We start from the raw sequence: 22,015 nt of genomic DNA, 5'->3' as shown, positions 1-22,015 counted from the left end.
TAAAGAGACGAGAGAGGAGGTGAAAGGAAGAAGAAAACAGAGGTATAGAGAGAATAACAGGGAGAAGAAGAAAAAGGGGAAAGGAGCAGGAAAAAAAGGAAAGAACAAGACAGAGAAGCAGAGATGAGACGGGAGCAGAGGAAGAAAAAGGGAGGCAGGGAATACTGTAAACTCAAAAGACAGAATGGGGCTGGTCGAACGAAGATGTTTATATTATACTGTTGAAGTAGCTTTAGCGAACTGAGAAAGAAAGCAGATACGAGAGAAAAGGTAGAAAAGGCAGGCTTCTTTCTTTGAAGTTGGCTGGTTAACGGGAAGCCAGTATTTTAAGCCTCTACAGAGAAACTGAATAATTTAGAGTCCACCTTGAGAGATAATTAGTAGTTCTTCAACGGAAAAAAGGAGAGGTACTCTTGAGGAATTTAAGCACCCCAAAATGATGATCGTGTATGCAGTGGTCATATTTACGGAGTTTTGCTTTACCCTGCACGTTAAGGGCCTGGAAGATGCAGAGTGACAGATTAAAGCGAAACGAAACAAGAAAACACCTGCAAAAATGCACTTTATTCCTTTATGATTCCTGTTCCTTTTTATCTCTGGAAACCCAGGAACCCCATTAGGCTCAGGGAATGGAGAAAGGTGGTCCCTACCTCTTAGGATCACAGTCGGGGGTGATCTGTATGAGCTCAAGCCACCTCTGTCATCTCTGCTCTTCCAAAGAAAGAGCTTTCAACCTGAGGAGCTCGACACGCAGAAAACAAACACCGGTGACAAGATCTAAAGCAGAGACCGAGCCTGTCTGCCATTAAGTCAGGTGGTGACTGGGCGCATTCAGATGCTACGAGAGCTTAAAACTATAGGTGAAGAAGTGAAGAAAGCACTGACGAAAAGTGAAACTAACCTTAAGAACTGGCTAGTGACTCTGTCCAGAAAGACCACACAGGTGCTCAATACGAGGGTGTAAGAGAGGGAGCAGGGCTGAGTGCTGGGCTCAGCAGGCCCAGAATAAAACTCCAAGTGCTAAATTAGCTCAGCCTAGGGAAGGAAAGGGCTGTCCTTGGAAGGCAAAGAATATTGGAAATAAGAAAAAAAATTCAAGGAAGAACAAAGAATCACCACAGCATATCCTTGCCAAGCAGCCAATCAATTCAGAAAACTATTCAGTAAAGGGATCCTACAAAATTAACTCCTTATCCTTTTTTCCTTTGTTAGTCTGTTAGTAACAATTAACATTTATAAAGATACACAAAATTTCCAAGGGCCCTTTAATTAACTATGGGAAGCAGTGTAACAGCTAGAACTTTGCGCTCTATATTCTATTTTACTTCCATTACACCATAATGCTATGTTCTCTTGTGGGTAAACTTTCAAAGCACGTTGTTGTTAAAGGATAACCAATAAACTCTTCCCACACCTGGGTCAGTAGAGCGACCAAGAGATCACCCCCTAGTGGTCAGCTGTAGTGTGGCAACTCTGCCACCAACCCCAAAGGCAGGGATGCAGGGTCAAAGTTAGGAAGAAGAGAAAGATGAGAATGACCAGTGAGTACATTCCCACTGATAGTGGCAAGATATTCCTAAACCCTTCCTTCTTGTACTAGACCCTTTCAAGGTTTTATATGGATATTCTAGATGTAGGTACCAAACCCTGCAACTAACCCTTAAAATACTCAAACGTCCACCCTTAATCCTAGTGGCAGAGAAGGTGGCAGGCATTATTTAGTTAAGGCTGAAGGCTGAAACATTAGAAGCCAAGTAAGTCCTTTCTTTACTCAATAATTTCAATGAAGAAAAAAAGGACTGCTTCTTGACTTTCATATATCTCTATTAAGTTCCATTCCTTGGTCCCAAGTCATAAGACTTGGCCCAATGCTTCTGCTTTGCTTGCACACCGTGACCCAATGAAATCACGCTTTTATGACCATTACTCCACTGAAATCGTGCGCACAAACAACATCTGAGCTGCCATATTTAGTGCCAGAGCCTCGTATCTAGTTTCTGCCCTCTCCAGTCTATCCTCCACATTTCTGGGATTCATGTTTCCTAAACTGATATTCAACAAATTGAATCCCTAAAAAAACAACAAATGGTTTCCCACCATCCAGATTTCTGAGAACGGCTACTTTCTCAGGCCCTTCACTTCATGCCCAACCCAGGGCCCTGGCCTTGTCTCAGCACCAGGAGCTTGTTGTAGTCGCCCAGTGCTCTGTGTTTTATATTGCATCCGCAGCCTTTTTTCCTGGCTCATGAGAATGCCTTTTCCCTTGGTACCTTCCTTTTGAAATCTCAGTCTTCAGAAACAGCTCTAATATCACTTTTCAAAGCTCCTTCAGACACTATCAGGCAGAACTAATCACTCATTCCTCTATTCCTTAACATTTTGTTCACCCAATGAGTAGAGCACTCACAATTCATGGCTGTTTCCAAGGCCACTTCCCACTTCAGGCTATACGTTCCTGGGGGCAGGGGAACCCAGCACAGTTGGGCAGCACAGAACTGCCCAGGAATGTTTTTGAACATGAACGGTGGTGACACATCACTTCTGTACTCCTTAATCTTAATTCAAAATCCCTGTGATATATTCCCCCCCAGAGGGCCTGCAGAATGAACAGTTCGACGGGAAACCATTCACTAGAATGAGACCTGAGTAGTGGTGGTACCCTTGGGACTGGCAATGTGGAAAGCTCTGCCCCTCTTCACCTTTGCTCCTTCACCTACTTCTTAATGACTTCATCCTACTAATTTGGTATTTTACCAAAAAAAAAAAAAAAAAAAAAAAAAGGGTACATGCGTATGATTATAAACTCTCTGAGCCTTTTGATTCTGATACACTTTACTGAACTTATTTCCAATCTGTCCAAAAGGAAAAACTGATTTGTAAACAATGGTGAAATACTTTCTTAAAATTAATATTCAATGGCAATTTTTTAAAACTGGCTGTTTCAGGCTCTGTGGGCAGTATTTTATTTGTGAATTTTACTGTAGACCAGAGTCACATGCTGCTGTTCCCTGGTAGATGATAAAGTAGTTAATTATCACTAGCATATAAAGGTTAAGCTGAACAATGGGCACTGGAGCAATAAGCAATGTTTTAATAACATAATTGCTCCAGAATCAAATTGGACTTGGCACAGGCTGTCATCACGAATCTCACAAGTCTACCATTCTGCCACCCAGAGACTACCCCGATCTCTACTGGGCATGTGAACAGAGGAATTAAATAAATTCTGCTAAACACATTTTCACACATACAAAGGGCTTATTTTTATTTCTTTATTGTTATTTTATTATATCTTTAAAAGACTTTATTATTTTTTAGAGAGAGGGAAGGGAGGGGAAAAGGAAGAGAAAAACATCGATGTGCGAGAGAAACAATGATGGGTTTCCTCTTGTATGCCCCCAACCTGGGACCTGACCCTGTAACCCAGACATGTGCCTGGACCAGGAATCAAACCAGCAACCTTGTGGTCTGTGGGATGATACTCAACCCACTGAGCCACACCAGTCAGGGCTCTTTATTCTTATTTTAAAAGCTTACCTAGGTTAGATTATTTCCTTAGGTTACTACATAAGAAACTTACTGGAGCTGCATCATGAGTCTGTATAAATCTACATATCTAGAAACATGAAACATAGATCTTATTACAGTTTGATCATGTAAATATACTACAAATTTATTATGAACAGGAAGTCAGTGGCTGATCCAAAGAGGACAAAATACCTTACATGTTAATATTTAGTAAAAAGCCCTGAAAAAAAATCAGCTAAAATTAACTTACAAAGAAAAGCTCTGTATTTTTAAAAAGTAAACACTTCTATGGGATTATTAAAAAGAACAAGGTAGATGTTTAATGAAAGAAAAAGAGGAGGGAACCAGACAAAAAGAAGCCGAAGAAAGATAATAATTTGTATTATATGGAAAATACTAATTGCTTTAGTAGTAAAAGATGAGCTGTAAAGACAGGTACTGCTAGATTTACAAATAATGTCATCTCAAAGTGAGAAAAATCCTAGAGCCAAGTCTGAAATCCAACCTAGACTCTACTAAGGCTATCTGACCAAGTCAGCTGGAAAAGTGATACCTCTGGCAACCTAAAGAAATGGTCTCACCCCTTCACCTCTTCTCCTCTGCCACCTCAAGATCAAAGATGACCACGTATGAGAAAGTTCTATAAAGTATTACCCCTAGAAGAGGCAGTGCTATTATAATTAGCTAATTTTAATAACAGACAGCACAGACTTGACTAGCAGGCAAGAGCACCTCTCTGAGCCAGACTGCCTGGGTTTGAGTCTAGTCTTCCCTTTAACAGGTCTGTAGCCTTGGGGATGCTGTTCAGTCTCAACCAGTTTGTGGTCAACAACACCCCCTGCATTCTCTCCACTGGGGTGCTTTGAAGGCTGAGTGAAAGAATCCACCTAGGGCTCGAGGCCCAGTCCCTGGCAGATGAGTAGTCCCCTCCCTCTGCCACAGCCACTCAGCCCTGAGATTGTGTACTGCACTGTATTTACTACAGAGCTCCTGTGGATCTTCTCTTTTACGCCACACACAAGGACTGTTCTAGGCATTTGTGTAGCACTACCCTTCAACATTGATATACAAATGGTCCATAATGATAGGATTTCAATCGTCTGCTATTAACCAAAACCGGTTCAATACTGCAGGCCGAACTATAAATACCATCTCCACAGTGGACTTTCTAATGTGATTTCAAATGCACGCCAAGCTAATCATGCTTTCTCTTGGCACAGGTGCAGCGCTCAGACATCGTTCTCACTGACAAGATTCCAACCAGAAAGAATATGCTAAAGGTCGAGTGGACAACCATGATCAAGAACTCTAAATTCACTTGCAACCATTTGTTCGCTCATCAGCCTTCAAATACCCCAACTACTTGGCACCAAAATGTAAATCCGTTTTCGAAGAGACAAAGGGGATAATGATGGGGCACAAGGCACCACAAAAATCTGGCTATGGTGACTGCCAAGTCCTGGTGTGCCTCCGCTTTATACCTGTCATCCAGACCAGACTTCACCTTACTCTCAAACCAGCCCATGAGGTTAGAAGATGAATTATGCTGCTACTCTACCTGTGGTGCATTCAGTACAGCAATCAGTTTGGGTCAGGAACAATTCAGGGGGAGTTCTGTTCACGATAGTGAGGGTGGGGAGGATGGAGAAGGCAGGGTCAAGAGTCCTGTACACCCTTTACTGACGCTATAACCGAAGTCTTCCATCATCATTTCTGCTACAAAAGATCAATAACTAGAACAGAATCAAATATTTCTTGAACTTAGAAAGGCCAGAGTACTGCTGGGTATCAGCAGGGACCTAGCCCACTCCTCCTAAGCAGACTGGCCTTCAGGAGAAGCGCCTCACTCATGAGCCATCTGGAGTCGTCTACAGTCACTAGTCCTCAAAGCATCTCAGTTACGGAATTCTTTCAACAGGTTCTGAAGTGAAAGGGAATGCCATGAATAAACTTACACATACCAAACTGGTAAGTACCACATCCCAGTGCATTGCTGACTATGATTTTATTACACAACATCACACAATATGTGTATATTTCTGTGTATACAGCTTTTTTTAAACTGATAAGACATTTTAAAGTTTATTATCTCATTTATAAGAAAATAACCAGGAGAGATGAAAAAAATAATACTGAACCAGGAAAATTAAAAAGAACTTTAATGTAAATGGCTTAAATGCTCCAAACAAAAGACAGAGGGTAGCTGAATGGGTAAGAAGACCCATGTATATACAGGGTTTGGCAGCAGTAACACCTGCTCGAATGTGGTTGGCAGGGTAGTGACATGGGTGTAGTAATTTACAGTTTTAATTCAAATGTGTCACCTAAAAGGTAATGTGGTATGCTTCAGTGTGATATTGTTGTGTTACAGAAGTACATACTTATGATTTTGTTACAAAGATTTTATAATAAATAGGGGCATTATTTGTGCCGGACCCTGTATATGCTGCCTCCAAGCGACCCACCTCAGATCAAAAGATACAAGCACACTAAAAGTAACAGGTTAGAAAAAGATATTTCACGCAAATAGAAAGGGAAAAAATGTTGGGGTAGCACTACTTATATTTGAAAAAGTAAGACTTTAAAACCAAGGCTATAGTAAGAGGCACAGACTACAAAATGATAAAGGGAACAATACAACAAGAGGATATAACCCTAGTAAACATTTAAGCTCCCAACACAGAAGCACCTAAATATGTGAAGCAAATCTTGATGGACATAAAGGGAAAGACAGAAATACAGTCATAGTTGGGGATTTTAACTGCCCACTGACTTCAATCTAACAGACAGAAAATCAGCAAGAAGATGGGCCTTAAATGAATGACACACTAGATGAAATGGATTTATAACTGATAGTTGTAGAGCATTTCATCCCAAAGCAGCAGAATATACATTCTTTTCAAGTGCACATGGATTGGTTTCTAGGATAGACCGTAAGTTAGGAAACAAAACAAGTCTCAATAAATTTAAGACTGAAAGCATATCAAGCATCTTCTCTAACCACACTGCTATGAAACTAGAAATCAGTCACAAGAAGAACTCCAAAAACACACACAAAGATGTGGAAGCTAAATAACATGTTATTAAACAATGAATAAGTCAACAATGAGATCAAACAAGAGATCAAAGGACACCTTGAAAACAAATTAAAATGAGGACACAACAATTCAAAGTCTGTGGGACACTGGGAAAACAATCCTAAAAGGCAAAGTCATAGCATTATAGTACTATCACAAAAAATAAAAAAAAGCTCAAATAAACAATCTAACTTCACAATTAAAGAAACCTAAAAAACAAGAAAGTCCAAAGTGAGAAGGAAGGAAATAATTAAGATCAGAGGAGAAATAAATTAAATAGAGTCTAAAAAAATGATACAAAGGATCAATGAATCCAAAAGTTGGTTCTTTGAAAAGATAAAGGAAACTGACAAATGTTTGACCAAACATCAGGAAAAAGAGAAAGGACCCAAATAAATAATATCAGAAACAAAAGAGAAATAACAAGTGACACCAAAGAAATTCAAAGAAGAAAATATTATGAACAACTATATGCCAACAAATCGGACAACCTGGATGAAATGGATAAATTCTTAGAAACATACAATCTTCCAAAACTGAATCAGGAAGAATCGGAGAATCTGAATAGACACATGATGTAACTGAAGCAATAATCAAACAACTCCCAAGAAACAAAGGCCCTGGACCAAATGGATTCACAGGTGAATTTTAAAAACATTCTGAGAAGAACCAACACCTCTCCTTCTCAAACTATTTCATAAAATTCAAGAGGAAGGAAGGCTCCCAAACTCTTTTTATGAGGCTAGCATTATCCTAATTCCAAAACCAGATAAAGACACTACAAAGAAAGAAAATTATAGAGCAATATCCTTGATGAACACAGATGCTCAACAAAATATTAGCAAATAGAATCCAGGAATACATCAAAATCCAGGAATACATCAAAAAAATCACACACCATGATGAAGTGGGATTTATTCCTGGGATGCAAGGTTGGTATAATATCCGCAAACCAGTTAACATGATAAACAAAATGAAGAATAAAGGTTATATGATAATATCAATAAATGCAGAAAGAGCATTTGATGAAATCTAGCATGCACTAATGATAAAAACTCTCAGCAAAGTGGGAATAGAGTACACCTATCTAAACACAATAAAGGCCATATGTGACAAACACACTGCAAGCATCATACTCAATGGGTAAAAACTACAAGCCTTCCACTTAAGATCAGGAACAAAACAGGGATATCAGCTTTCCCCTCTCTTACTCAACATAGTACTAGAAATCCTAGTCACAGCAATCAGACAAGAAGAAGAAATAAAAGGCATCCAAATTGGAAAGGAAGAAGTAAAACTCATTACTTGCAGATGATATGATACAGTACATAGAGAACTCCAAAGATTTCACCAAGAAACTATTAGAACTGATAAATGAATTCAGCAAAGTAGCAGGATACAAAATTAACACCCAGAGATCAGCTGCGTTTTTGTATGCCAGTAATGAAAACAATCCCATTCACAAATGCTACAAAAATAATAAAATATGTGGGAATAATCCTAAGGATGCAAAAGACCTGTACTCAGAAAACTGTAAGACACTGAAGAAAGAAACAGAAAATATAAATAAGTTGAAGCACATACTGTGTTCATGGATAGGAAGAAATGACATCATTAAAATGTTCATACTATCCAAAGTAAGCTATAAATTCAACAGAATGCCTATCAAGATTCCAAAGACATATTGCACAGAACTAGAACAAATATTTCAAACATTTATATGGAACCATAAAGGGTCCTACATACCAACAGCAATACTGAGAAAGAACAAAGAGGAATCACACTCCCTAACACCCAACTATACTATAAGATCATAGAAATCAAAACAGCATAGTACTGGCATAAAAATAGACACAGAGATCAAAGGAACAGAATCAAGAGCCCAGAAATAAACTCACACCTTTATAGTCAATTAATATTCAATAGAGGAAGCAAGCACATACAATAGACTAAAGACAGTTTATTCAATAAATAGTGTTGGGAAAGCTGGATAACATGCAAAAAAAATGAAACTGGACCATATTCTTACACCACACACAAGAATAAATTCAAAATGGATCAAAGACTTAAATGTTAGACCTGAAACCATAAAAGTCCTAGAAGAAAACATAGGAAGCAAAATCTTGGACATTGATCATAAATATTTTTCATCAGATATGTCTCCCCAGGCAAGGGAAACAAAAGAAAAATAAACAAATGGGAGTATATCAAACTAAAATGTTGTTTCTCGGCAAAGGAAATCATCAACAAAATAAAAAGACAACCCACAGAGTGGGAAAACATATTCACCAATACACCTGATAAGGGGTTAATATCCAAACTTTATAAAGAACTTACAAAACTCAGTATCAAAGAAACAAACAATCCAGTTAAAAAGTGGGCAAAGGATCTGAATAGACACTTCTCCAGAGATGACATAGGGATGGTCAAGAGACATGAAAAGATGCTCAATGTCACTAATCAGAGAAATGCAAATTAAAACCACAATGTGCTATCACCTCACACCAGTCAGAATGGCAACCTATCATCAATAAACCCAAGAACAGCAAGTGCCGGCAAGGATGTGGAGAAAGGGCAACCCTTCTGCACTATCAGTATGCGCTACTGGGAATGCAGACTGGTGCAGCCACTGGAAAGCACTATGGAGATACGGCAAAAAATTAAAAATGGATCTGCTTTTTGACCCAGCAATCCCACTTCTGGGAATATATCCGAAGGAACCCAAAACACTAATTTGAAAGGACATAAGCACCCCTATGTTCATTATAGTGTTATTTACAATTGCAAATACATGGAAGCAGACGAAGTGTCCATTAGTAGATCAGTGGATAAAATAACTATGGGACATTTACACAATGGAATACTACTCAGCCGTAAAAAAAGAAAAGAATAAAATTTTACCCTTTGTGACAGTGCAGATGGACCTGGAGAATATTATGCTAAATGAAGTAAGCCAGCCAGAGAAAGACAAATACCACAGATTTCACTCTTATGTGGAATCTAATGAATAAACTGAACTAACAGGGAAATGGGGATAGACTCATACACGGAAAGCAAGATGACAGCTAGTTGGTGGAGGAGGGACTGGGCAACAAGGAAAAAGGACTCATGGACAGGGACAACAGTATGGTGATTGATTGTAGGGGGAGGGAGTGTAAGGGGACTAAATGGTAATGGAAAAAATACAATAAAGATTAAATTTTAAAAAGTTACTAGGTCAAAATTCACATGTCTTACATATTTCCTCATAACACATGCAAATGTATGTAAATTAGCTTAAAATTAATAACATGCTAGTGGTGAAATACCTGAGTATATTAGGACTTTTAGCCAGTCACTAGTGTCAGGTTACTGCTCATTACAAAAACTTTTAAAAATAACCTACTTAATTAAGGCAAGCCATTAAAAACACAATCTGTATATAACCCTCACAGAACTCACTGTTTTCAAATTAACATAAATCAAAATTCACCTTCAAAAATGACTGGAACTTTCTGAAGACTTTAGACTCTCTATATAAAGTAATGAGTCTGTTTTTAGTAACTGTTTCAACTCCTATAACATTTTATGAACCTTTATTTTTTTAAATGTTCTATTGTCTTTGTCTTTCAGCTTCTTTCCTGGTAAGAGAAACTTGGTTTAAGATAAATCTCTTTTGCAGATAATCAAAATTCTATCAAACCTGACAGGCAGTACCCACAGTGGTCATGCTATGAGTACACGAGTCACAGAGCCCTGGGTTCAAGACCAAACTGTACCCTTTGCTGTATGACAACGGACAAGTGAATGAATCTCTCTAAGCTTCCATTTACCCAGTGGGTAAGACAAGGGTAATAGGAGGACTTCCTTGGAAGGTTGCTTCAGGATTACAGGAGTGCACGCATGTTGTGAAGCACAGCACCTAGCACCAGGAAGAGCTACTTGCTATATGAAAACCACCACAAATCTCAGTCTACTTATGGACTTGCTTAGTAAGTATTCACTGGGTACCCACTAAGTACAGAAATACAAAGACAAATGAAATATACACCTTACCCTGCAGTAAGGATCCCTAAGTTAAAAATACTCAGAACACAAAAGCCCTACATATATTTTTCCTCCATGTGGTTGAATATACAGCACTTCAGTATTCAGTCATTCATGTTTTGTTGCCATGGCCCCAGTATTATGTATTACTTGGTCAGGATAAAATGCTGTAATAATTTATAAGGTATCAATAAGATTGATTTTAAATTAGAACATTATCTTAATGTCCTCCTGGGTTTTCTTGACTGTTATTTCCTCTTCCTGGAATAAAGCTGTTGGCTCCAACCCAGAAATTTCATTAAATACAGTTACTTTAGCTGGTGAGCTGAGCTGCTGGAACATGATACTTTGACACCAAAGACAGAGGTTTAATTCTTATGTAGGCACCTTAGTTTCCTTTTCACAGCCACTGACTACATGTGGTCCAAAATGTGGGTCACAGGACGAAACAACTAGGGGGACTGAGAGGGGACAAATACATCCCCTGACCACTGATGGAGTGGAGAGCCCAAGCACAAGCTAAATTAATCAAGTAATCTCAGTCCTGGTTTTAGAGATGGCAGAGTATTAACAGTCTCCCAGAAACTGGAAAAAAAAAAAAAAGCCAAGTACACACAAATATTACACAGAGGTCACTCACATCTTTTAAACTGTTTAACCACCACAAAACTACCACATGCTCTTTAAGCCAATGAACCTCCTCAAGGTTTGGAAGACCTAACATTCCTAAGTACACCTGTACTCCACCAAGAAATCTCTTCCCTCATTCATACAGATTCTATACATCTTATATGCAGACACTATGTAAATTATAGTCACATGTACTTGCCACCTTCTTCTGGGATTACTTTTTAGCACCTATTAAATATATCCTAAATCACTCATTCACCTATTGCCTTATCATCAATGTTAGTAGGTCTCACTGAAATTTGCGAATCAGTACATGAGTTTGACTGCCCTAAAAACAAGGGGATGAAGGGCAGGGGGGTCTGGCAAAAGACTCCCTTACTGAATTTTCTGGGAAGGTGAACTGGCAGTAGACTTATTCTTATACCGTACTCTGTTCTTGAGTCAAAATATAAACATACTTCTTGTTAACAGCTGCTTTGAAAGAAGCTGAAGTAGGGTAGCTGCTCAGAGAAAGTAAGTGACTCAGCTTTAATACTTGGCAAGCTATATCTTAATGGACCAGAATCCTCATTTTAGTAACTATTAAATTTATTGGAAAAGGAAGTCTTTTCATGTTGCTATTTTTTCCAGTAAACTGTTTTAATCTATCTGAAAGGCTAAACATTTTTTTCTTCCGAACAGTGTTAACTTTACAGAGCCTCATATATTCTTATGTATTATGCATGCAAATGAATTCTACAATATCAGAGGGTAATTCAGCAAGAACAGAGAAGGAAAAGACAGTATATCAATGTAAAGGTAAGCTAACAGTTTTAAGATTGCTAATCCTTAAAAACTCCAAATCTTCTTCACACCACCTCAAAAGGATGAAATAGATTTTAGTGATCACTTAGCCAATTTGGTCTTAAGACCCTTCTCATTGAGATATGAAAGTGAGCTGTATTCTAGAACAGAACTGACAAACAGAAATATAATGTGAGCTACATATGTATTTTAAATTTTTCTGGTAGCCAGATTTTTAAAAAGTTAAAAATAAACAGGTAAAAATTTTAATCATATATTTATCTAGCCCAATGTATTTCCCAAAACACCATGCCATCATGTAATCAATGTCTGAAATATTAAAGAGATATTTTGCATTCTTTTTTAGTACCTTGTCTTTTAAATCTGCTGTACACTTTACACTTACAGCACATCTCAATTTCAACTGGCCACATTCTTGAGCTCAACAGCTACATGTGGCTTCTGGCTACCCTATTAGGTGATACAGGTCTGAAAGTTCTTGAATAGGAACCAACACATTAATAGAAGCATCTAGCACTTTACAAAGTACAGGCTGCTGCCTCTCTTCTCCAGTCTCAGTTGAAGTCTCTTTCTCAGAGTGCCAGACAGCCCATCTCTCACCCTTCAGTCCTGGCTTCTGCCAAGAACACTCTTCCCCAGATTCTGAGCAACCAGCATCCTTTCACCTTGGGTTTCAGCTTAAATGCCCCCTTCTCAGGAAGGTCTTGTCAATGATGCTATCCAAGATTCCTCCTGAAAAATCTCTATCATAACCCCTTTTTTACCTCCTAGCATTTGTATCACATAGCCATTATTTTGATTATTTGCTTATCTCTCTTACTTGATTAGAACTTGCTGTAAGGCAAGGGCTGGGCATGGTTTCATCACATGAAAATCTGATACTTGGTTCAGTGCCTTAATGGCTACTGAACAAACAAGTGATGACAAAAATGCCTGTCTTCCTCAGTCCGTATCATTTTCTTTACGTTGAAATCAGAGAGTATGCATTCCTAAAGGGCATATGCACTATTGTACCTTATCTCTTTGTATTCTCAGCACTCAGTGTGACTGTCATAGTCAGAAGAATAGCTGTGTGTGGGCGTGAGTGGTATCTGCAGGAGCACACCAAAGGAGGGAGCCAGCCTTCAAAAGTGGTTATCTTGAAAGTGATACAGTGGCAAAACAATTTTCAGAGATGCTGAAAAGATATTAAGCAGCAGCAATATAAAAAATAAAACTGAAACAAAGATCAGAATGGTACCAGGCAGAGACGAGGGTCAAGAGCAGTGCCCAATCAAAAGCTCAGGCCCCATCCACAAGGTCAGCACAGGCTTGACCTCTGGGTGGACATGCAAGGAGTATTTCTTGTTGCATAATTGTATCAAGGCCTCCAATTTTTCTTCTTTATTCTAAAGGGGATAAATCTTCTGCATAAAGGGAAATAGTTTTGAACTAGTTATCCCTCTTTCCTCCTTTCTCATCATGTTCTCATTAGCTGTTTATGACCAGAGAGAAACAAATCTCATTCAAGTCTGGCCACTGAAAAGACAGGACTTAAATGAATCCTGCCTGACTACCACATGAAGAATGCAGCATCAGCAGTTTTTCTGTGGCCACTCATTTAGAGAAGGGGGATCTCTGGGGAGCTCCTGGATATGTCTATCCCTCAAGAAGGTATGTGGTAAAAAGAAAAAAAAAATCCCCAGTACTTCCATTTTTCTTCTGGGTAGTAAGTCACTACCACACAGGTGATGAGAAAAGAGAAAGTCAAATACAGGGCAGACAGATGTAATACTTGTTTTTGTTTTTAAAAGAGCTTTACATTCATTGACTTTTAAATCATAGATGACTAGAGCTTTATGTGAATTTTTTGTATGTGAAGAGACATAAAGCATTAATGTCAGTTTAACAAACTGGCTTCAGTATATTGGGGAATGAAAACAAATGAGACACAGATAATTTCCAATCATTCCAAAGAAATGATTTCAAGCAGCGGCTTTCATTTGGCAACTAGGATTTGCGAGGGTCTGAACAAAATACATTAAAACACTGGAAGAAGCCCTGGCTGGCATAGCTCAGTGGATTGAGTGCGGGCTGCAAACCAAAGCATCGCAGGTTCGATTCCCAGTCAGGGTGCATGCCTGGGTTGCAGGCCATGACCCCCAGCAACCGCACATTGATGTTTCTCTTTCTCTCTCTTTCTCCCTCCCTTCCCTCTCTGGAAATGAACAAATAAAATCTTAAAAAAAAAAACATTGGAAGAATAGGTTGATCACTAAGTGTGTGCCAAGATTACTCCGGTGTAATCAGGAAACATTCCACTAACTGAGCTGAGATGTTGATAGGGGAGTCAGGTCAAGGTCTAATCTCCCTGCTCCCTACAAATAATCATAGGTCAGAGAGCTAAATTATAAGAGAACTATAGAAAATATCGCAGAGCTCTGTCTACTTGCCATCTCAAGCAATTGTGAGTGCTTGTCTGTAGTTCCTGCTTCTCTGACCTTTCCCTCTTCCTTCTCCCCACAATCCCTCAGCCCCCGCCCCCATGCCAGCAATACCTCTGTCAATACACAGTCCTGCCAGTGGCACTGTGGGCTAAAGAGGTTGTTGACCCTTATTCTAACATGTCCTTTTAGGTTAATTACTTTTGTATACTCAGTGTACCCACTGACATTTAATCATTATAGTGCTACTCGAGTAAACAGAACTGAATGGAGCCAACTGCAATTTGGCATTGAGCTAAATGGTGCGGTAATAGCAGCATGCTGAAAATGGACTGAAAGAAAATACTCTCACTCACCACACTGAGAAATGAGGTGAATACCACTCGATCAATCACTATTTTATTAAAAAAGAAGAACACCGGCTCAGTGGTACGCTTTTGCTATTTCATAGGAAATATGGCTGGAAGGACATCCTGCACTTTGTAATGTAAGGACGGTCTACTAAATATCTGCTGAACAAATAAATGAAGACAAAAATAACTCCAAGCAGAGGTATGATTTTGGTAGTATGTCTGTCTCTCTTCACATGTGCACATACATGCACACAAGCACATACACATTCAATCACAGGGCAGCCCTCTACTAACACAGCCAATAGTCTACTACCTTGCTAGTCTTTTGGTTTGTAAGCATCAAAGAATGGACATCTAGGTGCACAAAGATCCCACCACCCAGTACATACATAAAAAAGCACCCAGGAGCACAGGATTAATAAAATGTCATGTCACAGGCCTGTGAGCCACTGACAAAGCTTGCTGACACAGGTGCCCATGGCCCTCCTTCTACTGAGAATAGAGAATGAGTCAGAAAGGCCATTAGCAGCCTGGACAGAGCCAGCCAGACCACTGGAAGCAGGTGACTGTCCAGTACTTTCAATATTAGTGAGTAAATGGAAAAATAAGGCTTTATTCCTCTATCTGAAGAGTAACAGACCCTGCAAGCAAACTCTCATGTGGTGAAGCCCATAGACCCTCTAAGGGGAGCTGAACAGCTACTCTGTTGCTAGATCCTGGGAACACAAAGTGAGTAAAGGCGCCAGTCACACAGTGCTGTTGGGTCTAGAGGGAAGAGGATGGAATGGAATAGTAATTACAGGCTCTACAGCAGCACTTTTCAAATCTTTTGATCTCATGGCACACATAAACTAATTATAAAATTCTGCAGCACACCAAAATATATACTTTTCACCAATCTAACAAAAAATAGGTATAATTTTAATTGACTGATTTACAAAAAATGTGTAACAATAATAGTAATCAACTACCCTTTTTGTTCCAAAATGACTATTAAAAAAAAAATCAGGTGCCTATACTTGTATGTAAGGATTTCTGGTACCAAGAATTAACCCAATCAGATGCAACCTTGGTATGTGACATGACCAATAAACTGCAAGTGTATTATATGACCTGCATATTTATGGTTCAAGACAGGGCATTCGCAGTGGATGGCTATTGCTGTGTTGGCTGTTGTCATTTTTTAATTTGACAATCGAAGGGGAAAGAGGTCAGTGCCCCTGACTGAACAGTACAGCAGCAAAGTGGTTGAAAACGGCTGCTCTCGAGTGAGAGCACTCGTTTCAAATCTCAACTCCTGTGCTTAGTAACTGTGCCCTGGCACATTAACCCCTCAAGGCCTCAATTTTCATAACTGTAAAATGGAGATAAGGATATTTATCCTACTGGATTGTCATAAAGACCAAGTGAGATAACTACATGAAGTGGCAGGCACACTGCCCTTCCTTTCATGCTTGTTTCTGGAATCTGCCCTAGAAGACAAAGGTCAAGACTTTACTAGCAACCCAACCCAATCCAGGCAGAAAGCAGGAGGCCCAGACAGCTGCTGCAAATGTCACCTTTTGGCCTTCCTTGCAAAGAGGTCAACTGGCACTTCCTCAGGCCTTGGACCCTGGGGAAAATCCATTCCATCCAGATCTAAACATTTCAGACAGCATATTCTTCATTCTAGACATCTATCTGCCCTCTTGGCTTGGTGCCCTCTTTCAGAGTTCGGCTCTTTCTCCTTATCTGTAGAACTCATGTCAAATGCACCTTTTAAAACTTTACTTATTATTGATTGATTGATTTAGAGAGAGGGGAAGGGAAGGAGAAAAGGAGAGAAACAACAATGTGAGAGGGAAACACCGATCGGTGTGCCTTCCATAGTACCCTGACCAGGAACTGAACTGGCGACCTTTCGGTTTGTGGGACAACACCCAACCAACTGAGCAACTGTGGCCAGGGCAAACCCTTTCAGCATGATCCTGAATTAAGAGTGACAGAGTGAAGACCAGACCGGCAACCCCAACTGCCCTGGAACTTGACAAATGACTGGAAAATGACTCAGGCATCAGGACTAACGGGGTAAGGGAACACAGCACATACCCCTTGTTAATGACTGAGTATCATCAGTTGCAGAACTGAGTCCCAACTACGTGCCAGGCAGTCTGCAGGGCAGTGAGACTCAGAACACAATTAAAAGGATGGATGAGAATCCTGTTCTTAATAGAGCACTCATTCTAGCAAAGGGACATAAAGTCAATTGAATTATTATTAGTAACATTAATAAAAACTAAGTACAAATGACAACGTGGTATAAAGGAGATAAACAGGATGCTAAGACTAAGCCTAGTGACAGGGTGGTCAGGGGTGGCCTCTTCAAAGAGTTGATGTTCAGTGTGACACTGAAAGCAAAGGTTGGAGTGGATTGTTTGAACGGCCAGGAAAAGAATGCTGCAGACAGAGGGAATGGCACACACACAGGCCCCAAAAGGAGGGGAAAACTTGAGATGCTACTGCAGGGACTAAAGGCTGGGTACAGCTGCGGAGGGAGAACACGAGAAGATGGCACGGGAAGGAGAGAGGGGCTGGGCTGTGCAGGGCCCAGCAGGCAGTGGTGAAGTCTGCGTTTTATGCTAAGTGCCACGCAAGAGGAGCAGTGAGATGACACACATGTTTTAAAATCTCTTTGGAGATCTTTGGAAAGTTCTATGTGAGATGGGGGCCAGAGTAAGACTTTTAAAAGCACCTCAGAACAGAAAAGATTACATTGTGTACCTTCACCCAACACTAAGTATACAATATAAACCTTATGGGTGTGCTAAAATTAAAACAGCAAAATTCTGAATTGGATCATCAAAGCTGAGCTGTCATCACTTCTGGCATCCCTGCTTTATGTGCGGTTAGCGTAGGCTTGAGTGGGCTGGCCATGTAACAGAGCTCTGGAGGGGAAGCAGCGACCCAGGGGGTGATGGTGGTGTCTTAGACTGGAAGGGTGCTGGAGAAAAAGGAAGAAGACGGATTTGAGAGAGATGCAGAGGTATAACCCAGTGACTCATATAATGTAGGTATGTGTGTGCACGTAAGTACATGTGGGTGTGTATAAATGTGTATGTGTCAACATACTGATGTCATCCTCAGGCATCTGCAATCTGATATAGGTTCTTACTGGAAAAAAGAAAGGGCAGGAGTCTTAGGTATCCCATAAGAATGCTCCCAAGCTGAAGTTGTTCATGGGACCCGCATCCACCCAGTTTATCGCAAAAGGAAAAAAACAACAACTGGCAGGCTTAGAACTACTGATCTGATCAACCTGGATGACATTTTCACAAAGTGGTAGACCAGGTATTTGAGATAAATGCTAAATAAAGCATAAATGCCGAACTTTATTTCAAAGAAACTTAGAAAAAAGGAAAGGGAGACACATTTCTGTGATTAACAGAAAACTGAATTATAAGAGCACAGGGAGACATTAGTAAGAAATGGTGTTCTCAGGTTTCAGAGCAAGTGGGGTCCATCCACCGAAACTTCTTCGCATGGAAGGCACTGGCCCAGGAACTGCTGGGGATGCGGGAGGAAACACTGCCAGGGCCCAAACCTGGACTGCAGAGTTTCAGGCACCTGGGGAGGCTAGGTAAGTCCTTTGAGGAAATGGAGGGAGGAGGGGGGAACAGAAAGCAAAGCCCCCCAAAAGGTATCCTGTCTTGTAAGACAAGGTCATGGGCTAGGTGGGATAAGACTAACTGGCAGGTTGCACACGCACACACACAAAAAAAACTCAACCCTGTCTGCTTGTCAGATTTACCTATGGAGCTTAAAAACAAGCCAGCCACCCTGGGCCCATTCTTTGGGGTGGTGGTGTCTGGGCAATTTTAAAAGCCCCCAGGTGATTCAGAGGGTGAGAACCCCTGATCCTAGGCATACTGAGCATCAGCAAGTACTGTGTCTGCTGTCAGTTAGAACTCATCAACTAGAATGCTGACCGACTAGCAGTGCATCGCATCACCGCCAGCCCTTTCAGCAGGCACACAGCTCGGCGGTAGCGACAGCCTCTCAGACTTCCTCTCCCTGTGGCTGTTCTCCTCAGGATGAGCCACATTTAAATGGTAAGCAATAATGTATTTCAAAATCAAAGTTTGGAGTTGGGAGTGAGAGAACTCAATCACAAACATGTCACAAAATGAGGCAAGATGCTTACACATTTCTGAATGCCTCCATGTGGTGTTCCCATGTGTGACTCTACAGTGCTGACAAAGTGATGTATTTTGAGTGCCATAATTAAAACAATAATCTCAATAAAGTGGGCATTACAAGATAATTGGCCATCCTCAGATATTAAGCAAACTGGTAAAAGCCAAAGATACTCATCACCAAGGTCAATTACAATAACTGCTTATCTGAATTATATTATTGCTATTGTGAACCTCACTTGATTTAAAAAAGAAAAGCCAAAAAACTATAAACACTGACCTAACACACACCACAGGGAAATGACCTGAGAAGCAGCTCTTGTTGCTTGGCTGCGCTGGTCATTTAAGAATTCCTATAGTCAACTTTGTAGCACCACCCACCCCCTTGCCCTCTGTCCCTTTAAAGAATGTTTCTTCCCCAGCTTTGCAGTCTGAGTTCATTAAGGAAATATGCCTATTAGCCATTAGAGAAGTGGGTTAGAACTGCAACATGTGGTAACACTGAGAAACATGAAGTGGTTCTAAACTAATAACATAAATAAGGGATAAAGAGTAAATGCCTATTACTCCTCCGCCGTTAGCACATTGCAGAAGAGATCTTCACTGCCTTCTTCAGAACCCAAGTCTCTCAGTTATAGGGGTTTACAGTGTGGGAAGGGATTTTGCCCCACACATGCCCCTGTCAGCTTATCTCCATTAACACTGTGGGTCCGGTAACTAATGGTCAACCAGAAGAGAATCGGGAAAAGCATGGAAGACCAGAAAAAACAGAAATTTGACCTTCCTTTGGGTAACTGCAATGTGTTTGGCAATTGAAGAGTATAAAAATTCTTTTTTAAGCTGTGATTAAACATCAAGACTTTGATGTTTTATATGGTATTTTTCCCAGTAATTAACTACACTAATGAAGTTAATTAGTGGGGAAGAATGCCGTATAAAACATCACTTTGATGTTTAGTGTCACAATCAGTTCAACTAAACAGTAATAAAGAAATAATTTCTTAAGCGCATTTATGCACGCTCAGCACTTCTACTTACAAGCTCAAATTGTACAACGAGGACATTTTTCAAAATATCCAAAGATGCTATCCACAACGCAATCCAACTGCACTGACAGCAACACGCCATTCAATGTAATTAAGTGGACGTTCAAGAACACCACATAAAGCAAAAGCATTGAGACATTTAATCATAGTTAGGAAGATGGTTATAAATGTACCAGGAAACCCAAGTTAAATAGCCACAAGAAGAACTATGTAACCTGAAGGCTAATGCTAATTATGCATTAGATAGTGGTTTAGCTTCAGACTGGGGAAAGGAAAAAAAAAAAGGGGTCATACTATGAAACAAAATCTTCAGACAGGAGGGTCCTACCTCGCACTATCAGGGGGCACTCAGTGTACTTTGCCTTTTCCTTCAGAACACAGTGTGCAGGGATGGTAAGAACAGCGGAAAGTGAAGACCATACTGAACAGTGGACAGCCTTCTCAGCATGAAGGTCGCAGCTACAAACAGGCTCTACCAAATGAGGCAGGAGAGTTCTCATCTCTCCTGGAGGGACCAGAGAAAACATCTCACCCCTTGCTGCACAAAGTGAGATGTACTGTCCAGCAGCATTGAGATCTTCTGAGAACTTGTTAGAATTCAGAATCTCTGGCCCCAACCACCCAGACCTACTGAATCAGAACCTGCATTTTAACCAATATGAGCACTCTGTATGCTTAATTAAGGTCCGAGGAACACCTGTCGACTTCACCCTCCTCACTTTGGATAGGGAGAAACCTCAGGTGCAAGGGACGACATAGTTCACACAAGGTAACTGAGGGTGGATGCTAGGAGATAATCCAATCCTCCGATTTTAATAACGATGATGCCTGGATACTGTGAAAAGAAACCAAGCTGTATCTATAGCAGCAAAGCACTGTCAATAAAGGAGGACAAAAAAGAGGTCAAGAGAATGACAAAGGGGCTTGCTTCATCAGGTCTGACAGATCTGAATCCAGATTTACTTGACTTAGGCCAAGAACTCCATCAAACATGTATAAAGTGGAAACTTACAAATTCTGTAAATATGAAACATGAAGAGGACTTTAAAATGTGTAAAACAAAAACAAAAACAAAAAACCCTCAGAGAGGGCAAAGCTCTGAGGTGAGGTCAACATTTTGTTTGAAGGGAGAGGAAGGCAAGGCAGAAAATGTGGCACCCGCGGGGCCACCACACCTGAGTGCAGAGGATGTGGGCTGCATGCCTCTGGGGGCTGTGAGCTGCGCCAGCATGACTGTGGGGGGCCACCCAAGCCCCGGAGGGAGGGAGAAGCACGGCGGGTTTGTTGCATCATCTAAGGTTGGATCCAAAGGTCAATTAGGATTCAGGAAGATGAAAAAAAGGAACATGAATGCAGGCTACATAAGAGCCAACTAAGGGAATTTCATCAGAATTGTTAATTATACAATGATCTCTCTCCCCAGTGAAATGTGAGCTCCATGAAGGCAGGCATGTCTTTTTTACCCCGACATGCCCATGGCCTAAAGCACAGTGCTAGGCTAGCCACAGAATAACAAAGTTTTAGCAACATTTAACATATAACGGCTTTGTGGCTTATTATATACAGATGTTCACTGTGTTTAGCATCATACAGCAATTACCACACTGATGATGAAACAAAACTGACAGATAAACAACTCTTGGGGGGTGTATTAGTTTCCTAGGGCTGACCTAACATAGTCCAACAAAGCAGGTGCTTAAAACAATAGAAATGCATTCTTCCACAGTCTGAAGGCTAGAGGTCTGAGATCAAGGTGCTGGCAGGGCCCTTCTCCCTCTGAAGGCTCTAGGGAAGAATTATTCCCCACCTCTCCAGCTTCTGGTGGTTGCTGGCAACCCCTGCACTGCTGGGTTTGTAGCAGCCTAACGCTGCCTCTGTCTTCACATGCCCTTCTTTTCTCTCAGTTTATGTACTGCCCTGCCCAGACCCCCACTCCCAGTAAGGGAGACAATGTCA

General features: G+C 40.5%; 1 protein-coding gene across 6 annotated transcripts in view; it reads right to left on the bottom strand.

Moving 5' to 3' along the window:
• Positions 1–22,015, bottom strand: part of LOC114493155 (transducin-like enhancer protein 4) — a 145,509-nt gene that overhangs the window by 20,447 nt on the left and 103,047 nt on the right. The window lies entirely within an intron of this gene.

The sequence above is a fragment of the Phyllostomus discolor genome, chromosome 3 (assembly GCF_004126475.2).
Source record: "Phyllostomus discolor isolate MPI-MPIP mPhyDis1 chromosome 3, mPhyDis1.pri.v3, whole genome shotgun sequence".
Taxonomy (NCBI): Eukaryota; Metazoa; Chordata; class Mammalia; order Chiroptera; family Phyllostomidae; genus Phyllostomus; species Phyllostomus discolor.
Note: the sequence above shows the minus strand (reverse complement) of the source record. Positions and strands in the feature narration are given on the sequence as shown.